We start from the raw sequence: 5942 nt of genomic DNA on the forward strand, positions 1-5942 counted from the left end.
GAATAGAGAAACAAAGGCCTGAGCAAGCGAGATGTCACTATCAGTAACACTGCGTGGTAAAAAGAGACGTGTGATACATGACAGCAGAACTCTTTTTTTGACGTCCAGTCGGCACTTATCGGCACGTTGACAATTTAATCTCATAGAATTCATGTTTAATCATGCTTGTGTAAGTGTATACGTACACATATTTTTCACACAGATGTAAACCAATTTCGGTTTCGTTTGACAGCTCGAGATTGTTGCTCTATTTCGCTAGGTATATTAACTTTATGATAGGTATCTACATACTACATACCGAGGGCCCTGTCTCGGTACTCTATTCGGTAGGTGTAATCAGTCCTTTATTGCAGTGTTTCCCAACCTGCCGTCTCTGGACCATACATATTCAGAATTTTTTGCTGTTTATTTTATTAAGGGGGTCCCTAAAAACTGTATATAATTTACTAGGGGTCCGTGGCAGTAAAAGGTTGGGAAACACTGCTTTATTGTACGCTTGTATTGAGGTAGACTCTAGCCAGTAGAGAAAGTAGCTTTTAATTTTTACTTCCGACATAAACAGTCTCATTGGCGTACTGCCCCCCCCCCCCCCCCCCCCCCCTCACATATTTTCAGGCAGATTAATAAAAGTCAATTTTCATGATTTTTCAATATGCCAGACCAACTATCTTCTCGAAACAGGTATGCTGCCCCCCAATAGCTAAAATCCTGGGTACGCCCATAAACAGTTTAAACTATTATGTTGAATTTTATACCCATCTCTAATTATTATTATTAATTCTCCTAATACCTATATTACACAAAATATTATAAATCACCTCTCATACCCAACTCAAATTGAACATTTGAACGGTAGCGAATTCCGAGTATAACATCAAAGGACCTAACTATTGATATTATTTCCACGAAACTGTTGGATGCTTAATGAGATCAAACCTTTTGAGGTACGCGCACATCAAAAGGGAGCCGGAGCGGAGCGGATCGCATTTTCCATACAATATGTTCTATGGCCAAGTTAGGCAATGTTACATGTAAAATTCTTGCCTGTCGCCAAAAGGCCCGTTTGGCAGTTCTCTGGACTATCCCGGTACAACTATACATTTTAAAAATTCACAACATATTTTATCTTAATTCTTAGTGCAATGGTCAAATAACTCATTCAGATTGGCAAATGGCTTTTGCAGGGAAACTATGGCCGTATTTTAAAGCAAAAAAAAAACCTATTCTATAATCGATCTCAGAATGAGTTTGTAAAGAAAGAAAGATGCTGATATTCATTTTGTTAGCCCTAAACTCGCTTCTAATCTCAAAATATACAATCAGCAATATCCATTTCACTCTAAATTCCTTGAAGGGTATTTTAAGCCCTGCCAAGGACAAGGACTTCCTTAATCAATAGCTATTCAATTCATGGCCGTTTAAATGTTGGCCCTTCAAAGGGACGACCGTATTTATGACTTGGTATTAGTGAAGACTTAGAAATAATTTATTATACTTAATTGAATATAGTATTGATGTAGTATGGCTACTATTTCGGACTTCTACTAGTTAGGGATTGTCCATTAATTACGTTAATTATTTAAGGATGGGGTGGGGGGAAAAGGCCAAAACAACGTGAAAAATTCACAGTCCATATATATTTTTTTATGAGCTAAGGGGGCAAACGAGCATACGGGTCACCTGATGGAAAGCAACTTCCGTCGCCCATGGACACTCGCAGCATCAGAAGAGCTGCAGGTGCGTTGCCGGCCTTTTAAGAGGGAATAGGGTAATAGGGGAGGGTAGGGAAGGGAATAGGGTAGGGGATTGGGCCTCCGGTAAACTCACTACTCTAGTGAGTGAGTTTACCGGAGGCCCAATCTCTTCATATTTACGATAAGTACTTATAAGATTATGTGGAAAATGATTTATTACCTACTAGACGAGTGAGTTTATTGCACTGACATAATATAAACTTGTGGTTTATTGCATATTTTAGGTACTTAAGTAAAACTAGAAGATTCACGATAACTGTGGCAAGAACCGATATAGTTCTATAATCTATTAGAGACGCTGTGTCTTATGTTTGTCTACAAAATCTTAGTGCATCCGTGTAATCGAGATCTAATAAAAAAAACTCGACCCCAACTATGTATTCGACTGCAAATAAAAGATCTACTAAGCGACGAAGCTCATTTAAAAATTAAATGTAGTTAAGCTTTCAATTACCTAATTGGTTAAGCCAGTATCAATTAATGTAATGTTAATTAAGGCTAATATTAGGCTAATATGTATATTTGTCATACCTACACGGGAATTTTTGACTCGAAACTTGATTTCAAATGGCGTGCATTCGAAATTTACATTATGATTCCTGCCCAAAAAAAATTATAATTCGATTTAAATTTAGAACATCAACGCGCATCTAAGACGTATTTTTTTCTTGCTTAATTGCAATTTGCAAACGAATCTTTACCAAAATGCCTTAGGCTGATTATTATTTGACCTAGTTTAAACAAGAATATTTTTATTATTCACGTCTCCAATGGCACGTAACGGTTAATAAACTAGCCGTTACCCGCGACATGATCTGCAAAACATTTAAATAAATAACATATTAACACGCGTATTGTTAACTGGGCATCACGTTTTAAGGCCAAAAATCCAAAAGACTATAAAATAGCAGGCGCAAAGGTTCGGCTGGTACGCTTTTAGTCACACACTTTGCGCCTGCTATTTTATAGTTTTTTGATCGTCGTTTTTTTATACATCAATTAAATCGAGCTAAAAAAACGAATCGCCCTAGATGTATTCTTTGTCTTTAATTCAGTGCAAAAATTATCTGAAAATTCCAAATAATTTGGACATAGTATGGAAAATTCGTTAAAAGAAGAGGTAAGTTTGGGATTTTTTTCTATCGAGTGAAGTTCATGATATTGTGTAATGGAATATAATATAAATTTCACTGTGTTAGATCCTTAACTAACACATAATATTATATTTTTTCAGAATTTAAATTACTATATTTTTGTGTCTACTGTCACTTTTAAATCTTGAAAATCGTCCGTTTCTGGGAATACAGGGCCTTAAGGAAACTCTATTGAAGCAGGTGTCAAGTTAATTTCTGCGTGTTGTTCATATTATTATTATTATTTCTTGTGTGAGTTTATCGTCGTTAACTATTGTAAATATGCGGTTAGTTTCGTGTCGCATGACTATACTTACCTACTCTTAATAGTATTCTAGATAGACAACTATAATAGTTTTCTATGGAAACGATAGACGATACTTGAAATTGTGTATTGTGGTTCCTTCAATAAGAATAGGGATGACGTAAAATTTTTTTTCTTGGTGTAAGTGATTCAAAAATAGGAATATCGGTGAAAAAATGACTTTGATAGCTTAAAAACTCTCCAAGATATCCATACAAAATGTTACCTGACTGTGACGTCACGCTTAGGTAGTTTGTTCGATAGCTATCAAAATCAAAATGCGTTTATGAAAGTAGCTTGATAAGAATTTTTTTTATAAATTGCCTTATCGAATGATATACAAAAATTAAGGCATTTTATAAAAAAAAATCGACTTGACTATCCAACTTTGAAGGCTCATAACAAAAAAATACTTATTTTATGAAGCTGAAATTTTGGGAATACCTATTTTTTATCGCTATGTCTTTATTTTATTCTTATACAAAAAGCAACCGTAATGCCTCATGGTAAGTGATTGCCGCCGCCCGTGGAAACCAGCAACACCAGGCAAGTCATACGTTTGTAAATTCTGTGATGTAGGGTACATTTTGTGGTCCTTCCTTATACTAGTAATCTGCAGCCTTCTTGGCCAAATTATAATCTAGACACGCGGGTAGCGTCTCAAGCCAAGTTCAAGTAGGTAAGTATAACAGAACTGGCGAGCAGCACCGTGTGTACTAATTAAAAATATTTAACTCATTAATAATTGCTATCGATAGTTAAACTTAAAGAGCGAGAAAAAATATAATGCGTTCGAGCGCGCGAAATTATTGACATGTATTTTTTTTCTTCTCTATAATATTTTTAAATGAAAAATAATATCCTCAGGAATAAAAATATTATTCCTAATTTAAGTAAGTAGTTGATTTATCAAATGTTTTCACCTATAATTGCAATAAGTATTTAATTAATAATTTTATGTGGCATGTTAAAGTAATGGGAAAATATCTAATTACAGTAATTAAATAATACTCACAGGAGCTGGAGACATGGCACTCATTGAGGACACACTGGTAGATAATCCAGGATTCCAACTCAATCATCGTAGAAGCTGTCATGGTTATAATGATTGCACTTTTATTTTACGTACGAGCTTTTCATAGATTGCACAGTTCAGTAAAACAAACTGGCTAGTATTTATTTTTGTGTTACGAGTTCCATCAGATGTCGATTCACATGCAAACAATCCCGATGTTTTGATCCACCCACGTCTCAAAATATGAACCGCTCAATTTCCTGTACAATGCACCTCACAGACACCGATCTATTTCTGTACTGGCTGCCCCAGCCGGGCCAGCCCCCAGCTGAATTGATGTTCAGTGTTGCCAGTTAGTAAGTACTTAAAGTGCAATGTCAGTGAAATTAAATTTCTGACAATATTAATAAAATTATTAAATTATTATAATTAATTTTAAATGTATTAATATATTTCTGTATGTATTTTCTGAATTTGTACTCCCAAGCGTTATTTGCTTGCATAACCAATTTTGTTACATCGACAATAATGAGCAACATAAAAAATACGTCAGACTTAAATTAAAAATAATAAAATACTTGTTATTACTATGGTTAAAAATAACAAATATTTTAGGTTTTTTTTATATTCCTATAACGACCGAAATGTTGTGCTGAAGAAGCAGTCACAAAACTTTGTGTTATGCCCACCATTGACCATGATACCATTGGACGATCTGCGTGTATCGTCCAATGGTATCGTCACATAGCACGAAGCTTCATACGATAGACGCATGTGCGGCCGCGGCATTACACTAATTCCAAAAAGCCTGGCCGTTTCCTTATTTGTACCTTTCATGGTGATTTAAGGATTTAATGCCGCACTCAGACCGTCGTACTCAGAAACATTTAATTATGATTAACCTTCAATTTATTGAAAAGTTTGACAGATAATTTTGTATTGATTACATTTAAGTAATTAATGTTCCACTCTGAGCGCGACAGAGAGACATATAATATAAATAACTTAACCGTAATTAAATGAAGAGTCTGACAGATAATATTGTATGGGCCATGGGGCGTCAAAATGTTCATTTAATTACAATTAACTAATTACTTCTTATTCCTTTATATAATTACAATTAACTAATTACTATTTATTAAGTGCCGCACTCTGAGACATTTAATGATGAATTAAACTTAAATTTAATGGAAATCTTCATTTGATATTATGTTAAAATCTTCATTTAATTCACATTTTGTGAGAAATAAAGTCTTAAACCGTAAACCGTATTTAATTACAATTAAGTAATTAATATTCATCTTTGAGTGCGGCGGTGAGAGCTGCAGTTACCAAGCTTTCTGGCAAACATATCGAACCTTGCAATATTTTCTAAATGTCAACTGTCAAATAAAAGACGTCATTTTGACATATTTTAATTCAGCGAGTTTTGTCGATGTACATCGATTGTAGAATCGATTAAATTTTTTATTTTTGTTTAAAGTAAGTATTTCCGACATTAATATATGGTTGTTTTTATTACCATTTAAATAATTTAATACATTTTGTTAATTATGTAGTGCCCTTAAACTAATTGATATACTAATTTCTCATTTTCTTTTGACATTTGCTTTAAAAAAAAATCGATAACTGTGTCGATTAAAATTTTCAAGCTCTTTGTCACTCTTTCTTATCTGTATAATTTGTGCTTGTCAAAACTGTCAAAATATTCCATTTGACATTTCGTTTTTCAATTT

At 34.0% G+C, this 5942-nt stretch overlaps 1 protein-coding gene across 1 annotated transcript in view; it reads right to left on the bottom strand.

Moving 5' to 3' along the window:
- The window catches only part of LOC121734059 (tumor necrosis factor alpha-induced protein 8-like protein), a 68534-nt gene extending 64029 nt beyond the window's left edge, over positions 1 to 4505 (bottom strand). The window contains exon 1 of the mRNA XM_042124467.1: positions 4207 to 4505. The gene's annotated coding sequence lies outside the window, so the exon portion shown is untranslated. The remainder of the gene's footprint in view (positions 1 to 4206) is intronic.
- Between the last annotated feature and the right edge of the window lie 1437 nt (positions 4506 to 5942).

The sequence above is a fragment of the Aricia agestis genome, chromosome 15 (assembly GCF_905147365.1).
Source record: "Aricia agestis chromosome 15, ilAriAges1.1, whole genome shotgun sequence".
Classification (NCBI taxonomy): domain Eukaryota; kingdom Metazoa; phylum Arthropoda; class Insecta; order Lepidoptera; family Lycaenidae; genus Aricia; species Aricia agestis.